Source organism: Grammomys surdaster, unplaced genomic scaffold (assembly GCF_004785775.1).
Source record: "Grammomys surdaster isolate TR1022 unplaced genomic scaffold, NIH_TR_1.0 229, whole genome shotgun sequence".
Lineage (NCBI taxonomy): Eukaryota > Metazoa > Chordata > Mammalia > Rodentia > Muridae > Grammomys > Grammomys surdaster.
In genome coordinates, this window is record NW_021604674.1 from 1087403 (window position 1) to 1106131 (window position 18729).

General features: G+C 38.3%; 1 non-coding gene across 1 annotated transcript; it reads right to left on the reverse strand.

Moving 5' to 3' along the window:
- Positions 1–821: 821 nt before the first annotated feature.
- Positions 822–958, reverse strand: LOC114626193. Its single transcript, XR_003712194.1, has one exon. It is a non-coding gene; the product is annotated as a small nucleolar RNA SNORA17 (small nucleolar RNA).
- Positions 959–18729: the final 17771 nt, after the last annotated feature.

Sequence of the window (18729 nt, forward strand, 5' to 3'; positions counted from 1 at the left end):
ACCATTTCTCCCACTCTCATGACCCTGGGGCCAGCTCTCCCACTTGCTATAGATGGCAAGAAATGAAGGAGGAGAGGAAGGTATCTCTCCCTTGTCTGAGACACCATCCAACAAACAAGAAGCAGGGCCAGCTCACCAAAACCTGCACATCAGAACCAGCTCTGCTATGCTGCCCGTTCTCTAGAGTGCTGCAGATGGTGAGGGGGAGGGACAGCTCTTCTGCTCTCATGACACCAGGACCAGGTCTCCCCTACCTACCTCAGGTGATGAACGGAAAGGGAAAAGGAGGGTATCTCTCCTTCATTCACACCACCTCACAAGATACAAGTGGATGTCCCACACTTGTATCCTAGGGGCCGGCTCACCCCCAAATCCTGCAATGTGTGGCCTACTTTTCTGAGTACTGCAGCTAGCTAGGGATGACGTCAGCTCTCCTGCTCTCATGCCCCCAGGGTCAGATCTCCCACAGTGTCCAGGCAAGGGTTGAGTACAGCTCTGCATAGCCTTCAGATGTCTCACTAGTGGTCTCAGAAGTGCTATGCCAGATCCATGCATTATGGCACTTGGCAGGGGTCGTGTTGGTCATGGTCTGGTGCCCCAAGGCCTAAACAGTGCCAGACTGGTGGCTATCTCAGGCTAGCTTCCTGTCTGGTCCCCATGGTGCCTATCTAGTGCTTGCCTGCTCTGCCCAAGCAGCCCCTTTCAAGGGTTGTTGGCCTCAAGCTCACTCCTGCCCTGGGCATAAAGTCCCAAGTGGGGTTCTTCTAGTCTCTGTCTTGCTTCCCACCTGGGACTCTGTCCAGGCCTACTTCTTTTCTAGGAATGTTAGGCTACTAGCCATTCAGATGTTCATACGTCAAAACACTGAGTGTAGACATAGCATCTGTCTCTCCTCTCTGCCACCTACTGATGTACACATAACACACAGCAACACACCTGTAATGATTCTAGGGACAAGTGTCTGTCCGTTTTGTAATAAGAGACATAAATGGTGTGTATCTGGATGGCAGAGGAGGTGGGAAAAAAAACTTGGAAGAGTAGGTGAAGCAAAAACCTTAATTAGAACATATTGTAGTGAAAAAAAAAAACATGTTTTCAATAAAAGAAAATGTAAATGGGCAAATGAATTATTGACAAGTTTCCAACAATAAATACAAATGTCAAATAAACATTTGAAAAAAACTGTTATAAATATTTGACCAGAAGAAAACAGAAAGTAAACATACTTTGAGATTCCTTTTCATTGTAGTCAGAACAGCCTTCAACAAGAGAGCAACCAACCAACCTTAGTGAGCATGTGAAAAAAGAAGAACCTTATATATTACAAAATGGTGGCAATAAAAACTGAAAGAATCACTATAGAAGTCAGTTAGGAGCTTCTTAAAAATAGAAAAATATAATTCCCATATAACCTAGTGAGATCACTACTGGGTATATCCTGTTAGAACGTAACAGAGATACTTGTACATTCATGTATAATGCTGAATTATTTTCAATAGTCAAGATATGAAGCAAGCCTAGATGCCTATCTACAGATGCAGGCAAAGGAGAATAAATAAAATAATGGAATTTTATTCACCCATAAAAAAAGTGAATTTATCTCATTTGTGGCAAAATTAGTGGAAGTGGAGATCATCAAGTTTAGTAAAACTAATCAGTTTATAAAGGTAAGTGCCATGTTATATCTGATAAACTGACCTATATGGAAGTCTAAATATACATGAACATGTCTTTTTGTGAGATATGAAAGTAAAAGGAAACTCTAAGAGGGAGGAATGGGCCTAGAAGGAGAGCAAAGAGAAGCAATAAGGAGTAATGGCAAAGAAAAAGCAATTCCTAAGCAATTCCTCTCATATATGAAAGGTAAATTTATATATGTGTGTGTTATGTATTTCATGAAATTTATATGTACATACATACACACATGTGAAAGGAAAGAATAAGTGGGACTAAGGTCAGGGAATAGGAGTAGGAGTGTTACAAATATGATTAAGATACAATAACATCTTAATATGTATGAAATAACAGAATAATAATATGTGTGGTGATGCCATAATGAAACTTATTATTTGTATGCTAAAATTACTTTTAAAAACTTTTTAAAATAGAATAAAAACTGTTAATAAATATAATAGTTTCACAAACATGTAATTTTTATGTTAAGGGAAACAGCAGATGTTAGTGGAGAAATTAAGCCTGTTAGTGTGTAATATATCAAAGTATTAGACAGCAACACGCCTTGATAAAAGTCAAATCCACTTTATCCTAGTCTCCTGTACATATGAGTAGTCTAACAACAAGCCGGTGCACAAACTCACACACACAAACACCATTCATAAGTTATTCAGGAAATCTTAAATTAATTCTATCTTTCCTAGAAATACACTAATATGAAAATTGCTTATGCCAAGATTTGCTTGCAGACAGGAGCCTGGTATGGCTGTTCTCTGAGAGGCTCTACCGTCAGCTAACTAAGACAGATGCAGATACTAACACCCAATCATTGGACTGAGGTCTCGGACCCCAATGGAAGAGTTGGGGAAAGGACTGAAGGAGCTGAAGGGGGTTGCAATCCTATAGGAAGAACAACAGTGTCAACTAACCAGATCCCTCAGAGCTCCCAGGGACTAAGCCACCAACCAAAGAGCATACATGGGCTGGTCCATGGCCCCAGCTACATATGTAGCAGAGGACTGCCTCGTCTGCTCTCAGTGAGAGGTGGTTTGCTTGGTCCTGTAGAGGCTTGTTGCCCTAGAGAAGGGAGGTACTAGAAGAGTGAGGTGGGAGTGGCTGGGTGGGTGAGGGAGTACCCTCTAGAGGCAAGGGGAGGAGGGATAGGGTGGGGGAGTTGTGGAGGGGGAACCTGGAAGGAGGACAACATTTAAAATGTAAATAAATAAAAATATATATACAGTTGGGTATTACTATACCAGGGTTTCACCTCTGCCACACCACTGGCAATGAGTTGTGTGTTTCTGATGAAATCAGGTCAGTTCCAAGTGACATGGCTGCAGGTAACTATATGCTTATGTATAAGTTATTTCCTGGAATCTCAGTCTCTTTGTTAAAGAAAAGTAGAGTTATCAAAGGAGAGTTAGCAGATGAATTAAGTATTGCAATCATAATGTTGTGGGAAGAATGAAAGACAAGGCACTAGGCTGGTTTATTAGGTGTTTCCAGAATGGTTCTGAACAGATCCCACTAAGGAAGGCACAGTCCAAAATCCATCACTATGAAATTAGCCCAACACCATAGCCATTCATTCACTGTGCAACAGTCTGTGAATACCACCAATCTGTAGTGCTAACATCCAAATCAGTAATTCCATGATTAGAGTTGAGCTAATAACCCATAATGATGACCATGCATATTAATTCTGACACTTAAAAGTGAAAGATGAAATCTGCCACTGATATATCAAATCCCACCTGACTAACAATTACACCAGGCTGCCTCCTTATTTCATTTTTCAAAACTGAATTCAAGAAATCATGTTGGTAGAATTTATCTCACACCTGGGTTCGTAGTCGTGATGAAATCTTGGAAATGGAGTTGTAACACTCTTTAGTCTGTGTGATACAGACACATAGGAAAGACTGAGACAATGTACCAAAAAATAATAGCCTGTCCCAACTATGGAACAATCTATATCTGGAGCTACTGAGCTTCTGTCACAGAAGGTACAAAATATAGAACCAAATAATCTATTACCAGGCATACAGCAGAGATCTAGTATAGGCATGTAGCTCTGGCTGAGATACAAGCTCTCTTCTATTACTCATGACTGCTGGCCTGCTCTCATCTTCTCCACTATGGTGTACTGAATGAATTATTTTAATATAAATAATTAATTAATCAATCCAGCAGCTGTATTTCGTTACCTTTGCTAGTCCCCAACAACCACACAGCAAGACTAAGATATATTAAAATTGCCTTGAGCCAAATACTGAGCAATTACTCCATTCTAAACCTCCAGGCTGGTTTGAATCCCTCCCAGACAATATCTCCACATTACTTGGATGTCTTTTCATCCTTTCTTGTTTCAGCTTTCTTCTCCTGATGGTGACCTCTCTTCATGTCTCCCCACAGTTCCTCCCTGTCTCTTTCTCCACCCCCTCCTAGAATTGGAAGTCCCACCTCATTCTCTCTAAAGCTCTGTATTAGCTCATTGGCTTTTATTGGCAAGGCAGATAATGGATGTGGAAGACTGTTTAAATCTGGAGACAGGAGCTTCTAAGAATAAATACAACTAAGCCATGTTCACATTGAAACCACATAGTGAGATAGAGAAATCAGTGTTCAAAATAATACAAGGGTAAACTTTACACAGTGTACAAAAATATTTTGCTAGCAATGTTGATCATGGACTTTAACATTATGAAACTGTAAGCTTCCAATAAACTCTTTGTTTTATAGTTGTCTTGGTCATGGTAGTGAGGAGTGAGGTGCAAGGGGGAAAGGACGATGCAAGAGATGAAGTGGGGAGAATCAACCAAAACATTCTGCTTGAAAGTGACATACTAATACCTAATACTTTGAATGTCGATTGAAAAACAGAAATAAATATTTTTCAAAAGAACCATTTGACTGCAATATTAAAACTCATCTCCAATCTTGTTTACTTTAGTCCCTTGGCTCTACCCAAGACCTTTCATACTACAGAGCAGTATGTACACATTCACATTTTAATACAACGTTGTGTTTAGTTGACTAGGGATCCTTGAAAAGTTACACTATGGACAGCAGTCCACTGTTTTCTGTCAACTTCTTTGCAAAGCACCTGTTTACATACGCTGGAGTGACAGAAATCAGTCCATCAGACATTCTACTGAAGGCTAACTTTCACTGGAATTCATGACATTGCTATCCCAGGGCAATTGACTTTTTTTCCAGGAGATTGGAGGGCTACAAGACAAAGGAGACAAGAACTCTGGGCCCTACTGTGGAAAAGTCACTTTAAGGATCTGTTTTTCTCTTGGCATTCACAATAGTGTCTGTGTTTGGTGATTCTATACGGGCATCAATGGAAGGAGAGACCCTTGGTCCTGTGAAGGCTTGATCCCCAAGTGTAGAGGAATACAAGGGTGGGGAGGTAGGAGTGAGTGGGTGGGGGAATATCCTCACAGAAGCAGGGAGAGGAAGAACAGGACAGAGGGTTTCTGGTGGGGAAACCAAGAAAAGGGATAACATTTGAAATGTAAATAAAGAAAATATCCAATAAAATGAAAAAAAATGATCTGGTTTTTTTGTACACCTAATTCAGCTAGCAGATGCCTGTGGGTTTACTTCGTTACACAAGTAATGAAGTCCAACTTTCTTATCAAATATACATTCTTGTCGTTGAAAGGGTGGACCACACAGAACACTAAATATAAACAGGTTTCATCTGAGATCAAAGAGAGTTGGTGATTCCAACGATTATCCATCCCAAAGAATTTACATGCAAAATCAAAACTCACTAAGCAATAGTAAGTGTAACATTTTTACTGAGATTGCAGGTCCTTCCATAAAACGTTTATGTGACCTAAATATCCTGAATCTATAAGCAGAGATATGCCAGTTTTGGAAGGGAAAAAATACCTTGAATTTGGCCCTATGCTAGAGACTGAGAAACTTGGCAGGACCCAGAATAGAAAGGCTGGCTTTGGTCTCAAGTGCATATTTGTTTGTTTAGATATGAGGTTAAAACATTCAGGCCTACAATTGCATTTTTGTGTAATTTCATTTACTTTGGTATTTTCATCCTACATCTGCTCAAAGCCAAGATTGATATTATGAAAGCAAGATACATACCAGAAGAACAAAGACATCACTGCATTGATGTTTAATGTTCAACACTGAGAGTTTGTACACTGAAAGTTGGAACCACATGTAAGCACGTAGGAGCACAGCAGCTGGGGGACTTTTTCTTTATGCTAAAGTCATACCCTAACACTGACTTTCTTACTTATTCATCTGTTCTTTCAGAGTCTTTCCAAATATACTATCCAATTGTTACATTTCTTCAAAGAAAATTTCAAATCATAGTCATCAATATACTAAGTTTAAAGGGGAAGGAAATGTGATAAGCAAAATATTAGCTCCCAGATACATGCACACCCTTATTCTGGTTTCCAATAATGAGCATGCTTTCATAGACAAGGAACTATAAAGATAGAATGATCCTGAGTTAACCTAATATTATCACAAGTGTCCCACTTATTTACAAAGAATTAAAAAAAATGAAAAGCAAAATGGAGTGGGAGAGAAGAGAAAAGAAGAGGAAAGAGAAAAAAGGAGAGAGAGCACCTCATGAAAATGTTAAAGAGTCAGCTGCAGTGATGACCCAGAGGTTAACTTAACAACTCTTCCAGAGGAGCCAAACTCAACTTCTCATACCCACATCAGGCAGCTCACAGCCACCTTTTTCAAGCTCCAAGAGTCTTTCTCCATCTTCTGAGGGCACCTTACACATGGGTGCCTCTGGGGGTAGCTAAATATGCTTGAATACACACACAGTTACATACATACAACTATACAACCATACAACCATACATACAACCATACAACCATACAACCATACAACCATACAACCATACAACCACACAACCATACATACATACATACATTTAAAAAGATGCCAGTGAGTGTTATCTAGTGACAACATAGAAGATGTATGTTTCTTTTAAAGTTCTGTGTGCCACAGAATTATATCAACTCCCACATGTGATCATAAAATCTTTATAACCAAAAAATCTAATTACGAAAAATTAAAATACCAATATCAGTATTGTTTCAACTATTATTGTAACCTTCTCAGTAGAGAACATGAGAAGATAAATGACAGAGTAGCTTTGCCAATGGCGTTTTCATCTCAAAGGACTTAATATGGCACTGATCTTTATAGCTCGAGGACTATATCTCACATGTGCTGATGAACAGTTGAGCCTAGAGGCTACAGAGGCATCTCAAAGGCATGGCACTGATGGGTTCCTAAGGCACCCTGGACCATTTGTCTTAGACTAAACTGCAGAAGACCAACGATGAACATGTTTCCAGCAGCTCAGGTAATACTAACCTATAACCTACATTACAACAGAAACCGCTGTGTGTTAGTGCCAAATTTTATTTGGTAATAAAATAAAACATTGTATATATTATTAAAGAAACTAGTCATTACTTCATTTTTAAGAAAACTATTTCTTTGAAGAAGTAGCCCTGTATGTTAGGCTTCCTTTCTGTTTCCATTGACTCTTTTTTTAAATTGGATATTTTAATTACATTTCAGATGTTATCCCCTTTCCCCATCCCCCCACCTAGAAAACCCCTATCCCATCCCCTCAACTCCTGCTTCTATGAGGATGTGCCCCCAACATTCACCCACTCCAACCTCCCCACCCACAAATTCCCCCACACTGGAGCATCCAGCCTTCACAGGACCAAGGAGCTCTTCTCCCACCTATGCCAGACAAGGCCATCCTCCCCTACATATACAGTTGGAGTCATGGGTCCCTCCCTATGTGCTTCCAGGCTGCTGGTTTAGACCCTGGAAGCTCTGGTTGGTTGGTGTTGCTGCTCTCCCCATGGGGCAGCAAACCCTTTCAGCTCCTTCAGGCTTCTCTCTCACTCCTCCATTGGGAACCCCATGATCATCTCAATGGTTAGCTGTGAACATCCACCTCTGTATATGTCAGGATCTGGCAGACCTCTAAGGACACAGCTATATCAGGCTCCTGTCAGCATGCACTTCCTGGCATCCACATCAGAGTATACTTTTGGTGACTGTACATGGGTTGGATATTCAGGTGGAACAGTCTCCAGACGGCCCCTCCTTCAGTTTCTGCCCATGCTTTGTCTCCATATTTGCTCCCATTAGTGTTTTGTTACTACTTCTAAGAAGGACCGAAACACCCACACTTTGGTCTTTCTTGTTCATGAGCTTCATGTGGTCTGTGAATTATATCTTGGGTATTGTGAGCTTTGGGGCTAATATCCACTTATCAGTGAGTGAATACCATGTGTGTTCTTTTGTGATTGGGTTACCTCATTCAGGATGATATTTTTCTAGCTCCATCCATTTGCCTAAGAATTTCATGAAGTCATTGTTTTTTTAATAGCTGAGTAATATTCCATTGTATAAATGTACCACATTTTTTGTATTCATTCCTCTGTTGAAGGACATCTGGGTTCTTTCCAGCTTCTGGCTATTATAAATAAGGCTGTTATGAACATAGTGGATCGTGTGTCCTTGTTATATGTTGGAGCATCTTCTGAGTATATGCCCAGGAGTAATATAGCTGGGTCCTCAGGTAATGCTATGTCCAGTTTTCTGAGAAAGCACCAGGCTGATTTCCAGAGTGGTTGTACCAGCTTGCAATCCCACCAACAATGGAGGAGTGTTCCTCTTTCTCCACATCCTTGCTAGCATCTGCTGTCACCTGAGTTTCTGATCTTAGCCATTCTGACTGGTGTGAGGTAGAATCTCAGTGTTGTTTTGATTTGCATTTCCCTGATGACTAAGGATGCTGAACATTTCTTTAGGTGCTTCTCAGCCATTAAAGTTTCCTCAGTTGAGAACTCTTTGTTTAGCTCTGTACCCCATTTTTAATAGGGTTCTTTGGTTGTCTGGAGTCTAATTTCTTGAGTTCTTAGTATATATTGGATATTAGCCCTCTATCAGATGTAGGATTGGTAAAGATCTTTTCTCAATCTGTTTGATTGTCGTTTTGTCCTATTGCCAATGCCCTTTGCCTTACAGAAGCTTTGAGATTTTATGAGGTCCCATTTGTCAACTCTTGATCTTAGAGCATAAGCCATTGGTGTTCTGTTCAGGAACTTTTCCCATGTGCCCAGGTATTCAAGGGTCTTCCCTACCTTCTCTTCTATTACTTTCAGTGTATCTGGATTTATGTGAAGGTCCTTTATCCACTTGGACTTGAGCTTTGTACAAGGAGATAAGAATGGTTCGAATTGCATTCTTCTACATACTGACCTCCAGTTGAACCAGCACTATTGACTCTTAATACAATAGGAACTAGGTATAACTAGCTAGTCACTGGATACAACTGTTGCATTGATCCAATTAGAAAAGATGATTTTATTTTTATTATTTGGGTGGGGGGTGCTGAAAAGTTGTAACAGCATTTAAAAGCACTGGGTGATCTTCCACAGGACCTGAGGCTGATTCCCAGCATATAGCAGCTCACAACCATCTGTCACTCCAGTCCCAAGGAATCCATTTCCTCTTCTTACATTCTCAGGCACCAGGTAGCACACAGACATACATGCAGGCAAAATATTCATATGTATAAAATATATAGATCTTTAAAAATTAAAAGAAAGTAGTCTGGGGGAAGGGTTTTCTACACTCAACTTTCCCCTTTATTTTTCTGTCTTAACAATAATTGATATATAAAATGTATCCATATACATAAAGTTTGTTTTAAATATTGTAAAATATAGTATTGAAATACATAACTTGTGAATGTTTATCACTGGCTAAATTGTGGTCCAGTTCTGAACAACCAAACAAAAATCAGCACCATCCTCATCATGTACTGCTTTGTGAACACAGACTGTTTATACCAAGTCTAGAATTAGGAAACCAAACCATAGGAGTACTTAATGAGGCACTTTATAAGCAACAGAAATCAATTGAAAAAGTGAATTGCCAGTAATTACTGTGACTAATACTAATTAAAAATGTGTCTAAATGGAGATGTGACAAGGGCATAAAATTTGAATCAGATTATGAAAAAAAGCCCAACTCAGACAATCTGGAAAGATTGTAACTTGCCACAGGTCAGCTATTGACAAAGATCCCACTAGTCCTCAAGTTGTATATGCCTTAAATCAATGAGTGGAGATTCCTCTAAATAGAAAGCATCCAGCCAAATGGAACACCCATAACTGAAGCGAGCAAGATGTCATTCAAAGTAATTACCAGCAGATGCTCCTGCAAGCATATTAGAGGGGAAATGCCCTTCTATGCAGTCAAGATGTATTTATAGAGCAAACACTATTAGAAATAATAAAGACAGCTTGATAACAACTGCATTTAGAATCTAAGCTAAGCTGTTACAAACTCTACACATTTGGCAAAGACTCTAATGTATAGAGAATGCAACATAGGGAATGACATGTTGTATGTGTTTGGTCTGGTATAATTTCCCGCCTGGTGCTTGTAAAATATTTCCAACTGGTTAAAAGGAGCAACTTCCCTGACATTCAGTCGGATTGGTTCATCCTACCTTCACACAGTGGTGCGCAGTAATCATAGTCCGACTAAGAGTACTCTGTATGCCTGCTCACAGTGATTCGAGCATCGTGGCACAGTTGGACGTGCTATGCATGGCATGTGAGTGACTGGAAAGAGCATGGGTTTGGTCTGGAGTCAAGATCAAAATCTTGAGTTTCTGGTGATTTTTTCCTAGGGGAAATCAAATCTGGATATGAAAGAAAGAAAATAGAAAAGAAGAGAAGAAACTAACAAACAAGAGATAGAGAGAAAGGGGATAGTTTGGGTACAATCCAAAAAAGATGAACAGCAATGGCCAATCTATTTATGGATTTCAGCTGCAGAAACCAAAACAGCTTCCATTAAAATACATACATACATACATACATACATACATACATACATATCTATTTTTAAGTCTCAATGTTTTATTTGAAACTGAAGCAATACCATGTGTAGAACAAATAGCCCCCAAATCACCCATCAAAGCTAAATAACAACAGGAAAAATAATACTCACCACATCAGAGAAGATAAATTTTCATCTGCTCATATTTCTCTGGTCTCACTAATTTATTTGTAAGGAACACTTGAAATTACATATCATATTTTGTTTATAGTAGGTAGATCTTACTATTTATAGGCTATAACATAGTATTCTATGGCCTTTCTCCTGAGATTGCTCATGATTACATTAGATTTCTTATTTGTCTAGACACTAATAGAAAAGATCAAACTAAATGGCCACACTAGACAGGAATGTACATGGGATTTCTACCCTTGTACAGTGTTAGCCTTTCTGGATATTCACTGGCTATCTATGCTGTCATACCACTAGGGTCGTGCTAAGCAGAAGACATTCAATTCTTGCAATCAAACATCCTTATCCTCTGGGTTTACATCATCTTTACAAATGACTAACACTAAATGGCTATGTACTTTTGTGTCAGGAAATCCAACAAGCTTCCTTGTTCTTCAAATTCAATGTCATCAAGTTATGCCCTTCTCTGAGCTTAGAAGTTAGAGTCCTTCTCTGAACACCTCTGATTAATGTCTGAGCCTTCAGGTTTCCACTGTTCTGGAAAGTCTATTCAGTCCTAATCCATGTTGTGACTCTGATTTAGTATCCTTTTAATGTGGAGTTTCGTCCGAAGGTGAAGATCAAAAATTGATTTCCACCCAATTTTAATAATAAAATGTGGTTTCCATCATCCTAAATCAATACTTTATTCTTGTGGCTTTAAAGCTCAAACTAGGAATAAAACGTCATAGAAAGGAAGAAGTAGGAACAGATTGATTTGAAGGCAGAGATGCAAAGTGAGCACATGTAAAACAACAGCTTCAATTAAATTTTTATTTTCCCAAAGAAGGCAGACAAATTGCAAAGCTCTCTATACAAAAGTGCAATTCCTGTACCAGGGTGTCGTATATCATCCCTTAACAGAGCAATGTACTTATACATTATGCATTTGATATGGAAGCAGAAACAACTGATTAATTCAGCTAGATTGAAGAAGCAGGTTATCATAATCACCACAATCATCATCTTTAGGATCATTATAATATTTATTGGATATTTACAATCCTATTATGTAGACACCGTTGTAATTTACATCTATAGGTTTTTAATGGAAGCTGAGTTCTAAATAATTTATCTGAATTCTGCTAAAAATACCTAAAAATACCAGATTGGTAAATACAAACCTTGTGATGCTCAGAAGCAACTATTGACTTTGAAATAAAAGTCCTAAGCATTTAGCTTTCACTGTGGCAAGAAAACAGGAGACAAACACTTCTGAAACCTTCACAACACGGAGTATTCAATTAAAATTTCTACAGGATTCCAGGCCCATAAAGGGAGTTGGAAACATAATCTGGATGAGGTCTTGAGTATTAGCACATGTACTCAGGAGGCAGAGGCAGGTGGATCTCTGAGTTTGAGGGCTGCCTGGTTTACAAAACTAGTTCCAGGACAACCAGGAATATGGCACAGAGAAACTTCTGTCACAAGACAAATGAATGAAAAAGACCTTGAAGGAAAGATTGCCATGGTCAGAGGCTAACGAAGAGTAGGGAGAGACTAGAGCACAGCAATAGAAGACTTTTTGAATAAAGTAGAAAATGATATGAAGCAAAAGGAAAGGCCAGGCCTGCACTCCTGGATTCTCTACAGAAGTAAACATTTCTAGTCTTTTCCAGCTCCTACAAGCTTCTCATGAGGCTGCTCTATACCAGAAAATCAGCTGCAGGCTGGAGGTTGGTCTCAAGACAGAGCTTAGGATTCTTGACCCTAATTTCAAGTCCCAGTGCTGCAAACATAAGCAGATAAGAATTTTAAATAGTTTAGTAGATTTTTTAGAGGTAGGCAAATAGAGAAATAAAATAGTATGTGAAAAATTTAATAGATTGTTGACATTTATGAAATAGAATGGAATGGAAGTTACTGCATTGAAAAAATACAATATATTTATATTGGATTACACAAAGCAGAGATTGTTTTAGTGAATCATAAAATCCATTCAAGAGGGAATATTAAGACTAAACACTATGAAGATGCTTCATTGAGTAGAGTGCATATCCACAGAGGCATAAGGAGCTCAGTTTTAATACTCACAACCCACACGAAGCCAGATATGGTAGCATACATCTGTAATTCCAGCACTTCTACAAGATGAGAAATAAAGACAGAAGCATCCTTCGAAGTGTGTGACTAGCTAGCCATGCAAGACACTGTCTCAAACAAGGTACATGCCTGATATGAGTATGCCCACAGTCACACACATGGACTGATATAACACACACACACACACACACACACACACACTGTGCATACACAATCACACTTAGAAAATGTAAAAATCAACAAATGCATATTTTAAAAATATTCAAAGTGAAACAGTAAAAAATTAGAAAACAAAATAGAAGACATGAATTAGAATGAAAGATACACAGTTATGCAAAGGTAAATCTAAGCATTTTACATACGTAAATTAAACGTGTGTGCATTATCTCAAGGGTGGGTAAAATGTAGAAAATATATTTAATTGATAATATATACATGTTTTCTTAAAATAATAAAATGCATCAACCCATAGATAAGGGAGCCTCTGAAAACCCTAAGGAATGTAAGCTTGAATAACTGCCACAGAAAGTGTCTTAGTAAAGTTGATGAAAGCCAAAGACACAAAGTAGGATCTAAAATTTATGAGAGTTTAAGTGACATATTACCCTCATAAGTACAACTGCAAGATTAACAACTGAACACTCAACAGAAACTACAGGAATCAAAATAATAAGATAGCATGGAAACAAAATGCCTACCAATCAAAAATTCTGTGTGGAATAAAGCATTCTTCAAATACATATTTTTGAAATCCCAAAACTGAAATCACTCAGCCTAACCAGATTTGCTCCAAGATAAATACCACAGAGAGTTGTTCAGAGAAAATAGAAGGAAAATACCCTGGAGGAAAATCAAATGTTTAAAAGTATGAAATGACAGCTGACTTCTGGGAGCAACACTATCCACCCATGTAGGGGAGCTCCATTCAGGCTCCTGTGTCAAACACATACAAACATGAATAAACACCAAATCTATTCAACAGGATATATATATATATGTTGTATATATGTATATGTGTATATGTGTTTGTGTGTGTGTGTGTGTGTGTGTGTGTGTGTGAGTGTGTGTGTGTGTGTGTGTGTGTTGTATAAAGAAGAAGTCATAAGTCTGGTAGTGATTGGGATCAAACACAGAGTAGGAGGGGAGATAGGAAAGACTGAAATTATGTAAATACAATACTTAAGTATGAAATTATCAAAAATCTTTTAAATTTAATTTAATTAAAAAATATTTAGCTCACTTTAAAGTAGTAGATTTCTAGTGAGCTTTAACCTCACAGATGATCTTGGACTGTGATCTGACCAACTCTGCTTTTAAAATTCCACTATTGTTGCCCAGAGTATCAGCCCTACTTGACCGTGTGAGCAAGACATTCCTGGCTCCTTAGAAGGTGATGGGAAGCAGAGTTGAGAACACTGGAAGGGCTGTCCATTTTTGTATAGATTGTGTCCCACTTGTATGGTTTCCTTCTAATGTCCCAGCAGGTTATGACATGCATCAGGTCACTGTAAAAGAGCCTGGTAGGGAGCCTACGACTTCACCAGAAGCCTTCTGAAATCCAGCAGAGGGCCAGAGAGCAGGGTGCTGAGGACCTGCATGTTGCAGAGGGCAGTCCACATTGTGCTGCATATTTTGTAGCTTACATTGTATCCTGACACACTTTGACATGGTCCAGCAACTGCCCTGGTATTATATGACATTCTTATAGTACATTGTGGGTAGATACCATCTTTAAAGAATTTAAACTCAGCAGGAAGTTTTGTGTCTTTTTTTTTTTTAATGAGTCTCTAAAACCTTTACTTATATGGAGAAAATCAAGATGGCTGTAGAAGTCAAAATAAGTTCATGATATAAAATCTCTGCCTTACTGAAAAAACAAATACATGAAATCCTTTTACTGTTTCCCCCTGTTTTAAATCTAGGCATTGGGTAGAATGGGAACTTGGTACTGTGTGATTAACATTGCTAAACTTTCTCAGTGAGGCAAGAGCTACCAGCCAATTGCTCTTAGTCACAGCTGTCTGCTCTTTCTCTTAGTGCCGCAAATAAGTGCAAATCAAATTCAAAAAAAGAAGAAAAAAAGAATATACCCTTAGATTCAGCTGATGGCTGATAATCTCCCCACCTGCACATTCCTCATTTTCCCTTGATCCATTCCCATTTAGACCCTTCTACCCTTATTATACCCTCTCTTTTCCCTATCACATTATATTTGGATACAGGACACAGAAAAATCTAGCTGTAACTTAGCTGGAAGCATCTTCCCTGCTGACAAGTATTCATAGTGCCATGAGGTTCTTTGTAGACTTCTGGGGGAGAAAAGCTATCAAAGCACTGACCAAGCTAAAGACCTTGTGTGCTACAATACTGACAAGCCAGGAAAGGTCTGTCTACTGGTACAATAGTAGCATGAGCGTTTAAGGCATAAGCAGCTGTTTCTTGATTGAAACTGAGGCCTGATCCACAGAAGAAGCACATGCATTGTAGAACTGATTAAAAGCCTACGTCTAGGGAAATCCTATCAGAGTCTACCACTCATGTTTTGCTAAAGGGACATGTAGCTAAACTTCTATCTAAATACTTATGTCTGTACCCATAGTCTGATGCTGCTCTCAGTCTTAAGCAGAGGATCCTCTTTTGGTAGTTTGTGAAGATCAAATCAGAGGCTCAAAACCCATCAAAGTAATGAGATTAAGGAACCTTTGCTACATGTTCATTTCCAAACAGGTCTCCTATAACACCTACTTTAAAGCCCTGGGGCACTGTAGAAGAGCAATAGCAGAAGTACAGAAACCAGACGGCAGGGAGAATTGTAAGACAATATACTCTAGGTATCACATGCTCATGGGAATCCTAAACACTCAACAACTATAGTCAAAAGTATAAATGTAAAACATTAAAGACATGAAAGTAGAAGTGGGGTTAGTTGGGAAGAAGGAAAGGGATAAGGAAAGGTAGCAAGGCTGGAGAGATGGTTCCACAGACAGGAGAACTAGCTGTTCTTCCAGAGGACTTGGGTTTGATTTCCAGCACCTACATGGCAGCTCATAACCAGGAATATGATAGCAATATATTGTGCTAAACTGTCAAAAATTTAAAAATTGAGTAATTTAAAAAGAAAGCATGAAAACAAATGTAAAGAATAAATGTGCGAAAAGCTACAGTGAATGCCACCTCTATCTAAGATCACGAAGGGCCAAAGATAAAATTATATTACATAACTAAAAGTAATGTAAAATGTAAAATTCAAAAATGGAGATAATTTTAAGTATTAGCTTATCTAGTAGCAGAATTTCAAACTACAAGAACCGAATCTACAAAGAACTCAAAATCTACAAAGCACAATGGAAAAATGAAGTAATGTTATCTCAGTGGTTAATAAAAAAGACTGGAGCAGGGCTGTCCCTAAAGCTGTTGGTTATCTGTGGAATCCATTCCCCTAACTGGGCTGCATTGTCTGGCCTCAGTGGGAGAGGATATGCCTAATCCTACAGAGACTTGATTCTCCAGGATCCAGGGGGACACCCAGGGTTGATATCCACCCTCTCAGAGGAGAAGGGGAGTGGGTGGAAGGAATGTATGAGGGTGCAGTGATTGGGTTATAAAGTGAATAAATAAAGTAATTAATGGATAGATAGATGATAGATAGATAGATAGATAGATAGACAGACAAAGAGTAGAGAGAAAGTCAAAGGGTCATGGGAACAATATGAACTGGAGCCAATAAATTGGAGAATGTATAGGAAAAGAATATATTTCTAAAGATACACAAATGAAATCCAGTGATATCTTGTAGTGAGGTCCCTTCTCCTTCTCTGATACCAGTTTTGTGGAAAAGGAAGGTTTGTTTCAGTGTTCTGATGATCTGGGAGTGAAGGATGGAAACTAGAACAATTGGAATGCTTCACAGCTATCTGACCAGAGCAAGAGATACCAATTTCCCTCACTGTTCTCTGGTAGCTGCAACTTTTCAGTCAGTTTTCAGTTTCAAGAGCTGTATTCTCATAGTTTTGGCAAGTTTCTATTCTCAGTGCTTTGAGGAAGGATAATGCTTTTGAGTCATTTCGTTCACTATTGCCAGTAAGGAAAATTCAATCCCTAAGTACTGCAGCCTCAATGACAAGAACTAAAATAAAGATGCCCATTCATTGTCTTGCACTGGCAAGATCATAGCAAAGATTCTCACCAGTGAGATAGGATAGAAACACACACACAAACACACTTACACACACACACACACACTTAGATAATAAGAGCAGAGTGAGAAGGACACCAGAGGACTTGGAGTGAAGAGAGAGGAATAGCAATAGTGTAAATATAATATAAAAGGATCAAATTTTTTTATTTTAAGATTATATAAAATAAGTGTATTTAAAATAAATAAATAAATAAATAAATAAATAAATAAATACGGAATACAAGCAAAAACTATAAATGATCATATTACTAGAACCTCCTAGAAAACATATTTATAATCAGACTTATTACAAGTTAAGTTTAGGCAAGACTTGACTATGACACCAATTTACACAAGTATTTACATGTTGACTACAAGAAAGATGGACAAAAATATTTTACTTTTTGAAATGTATAAGAAATTCATAAAAAAAATACTTGTTAATGTATAAGAGGACTGAGCCAGCATCATGATGAGTCTGTAGAAACCCAAAGATTCTGTTCAGTTCTAAAGAAATTTTCCAGAGCTCTTACCAGGTCCTTGAATTGACTCTACAAGATAGAATACACAGGACAATGTACATGGATGCTCTGTAAAATGCCAGCACTATTAATAAAAAGAAAAGCCAGTGTAACAGAAAAGGAAGTTCCAAAATTAAAATGTTGGCATGAAAACATTTCAGAACATCTAGCATTTCATATCACTAAGAAATAACAACGTGTACTAGAATCACTGAAATTAAATTAGATCACCTCTTTACCTAACCACAGAAATCAGTTCCAGACAGACTAAAGATGTAGATGTGTCAAGCAAATAAAAATTTATAGAGGTGTGCTAGGCGTTATTCTTGCATTTGAGTTTGAATCAAAACTTTTGGAAATCAAGACTTTACTAGTGGTAAACTAGTGATAAATCTATGTTACACATTTATTTTCCAAATATGACATCATGTTCTCCACACACTCTTCTTGTAGCATGACCTCAGCATCCATTTCATTAAGAGATAAGATATATGTGCCTCGTCTTTTAAAATGGGTCAACTCGTAAGACTTTCAAATTGACATTCTGAAATCCCAAAGCTAGGTCATTCAAGACAGCACAGCCCCTGTCTTACAGTCTGCAATACATCAGAAACGTGAGTGCCAGGCAAGCAGACTAGCTGCCTTCAAAGTCAAGTTCTGATAAATCTGAAACAAGCCCCTACGGAGATATTTTGGGTAGATGTCCTGAGTGTAAGTGATGAAAGGACACCCACCTGCCTTTGCTCCATTCCATTCTTCATTACACTACTGTAATTTCTTGAGAAAGTCTGAGCTGGAAACAGCCAACATGGCTTTCCTCAAATTGCTACTTTCTAGAACCTTTGATAGCATTAAGGACTGTGTTATTGCTTTAAGCCACTCTGTTATGGGGGTGTTCTTATCTGGCACTGAAAGAACAATATGGTTCTACAAGAACTTCCTTTCATCAAGGATGTCATAAAGCACAGAGAGATAATCCACAGATTACAAGAAGACAACACTTAAAGCCACTCATAAAACAATAACAATATACATGCAACACATGTAAGCAATGCTACCATCCAATAACAGGGCATCGAGAAAATAGAAAAACAAAGCAAATTATATGAGCAGCCCACTCATATAACCAGTATAAGGTGAATGACAAATTCATATGAAATTTTTCGTAACTTCACAGCCAATAGAAAATATAA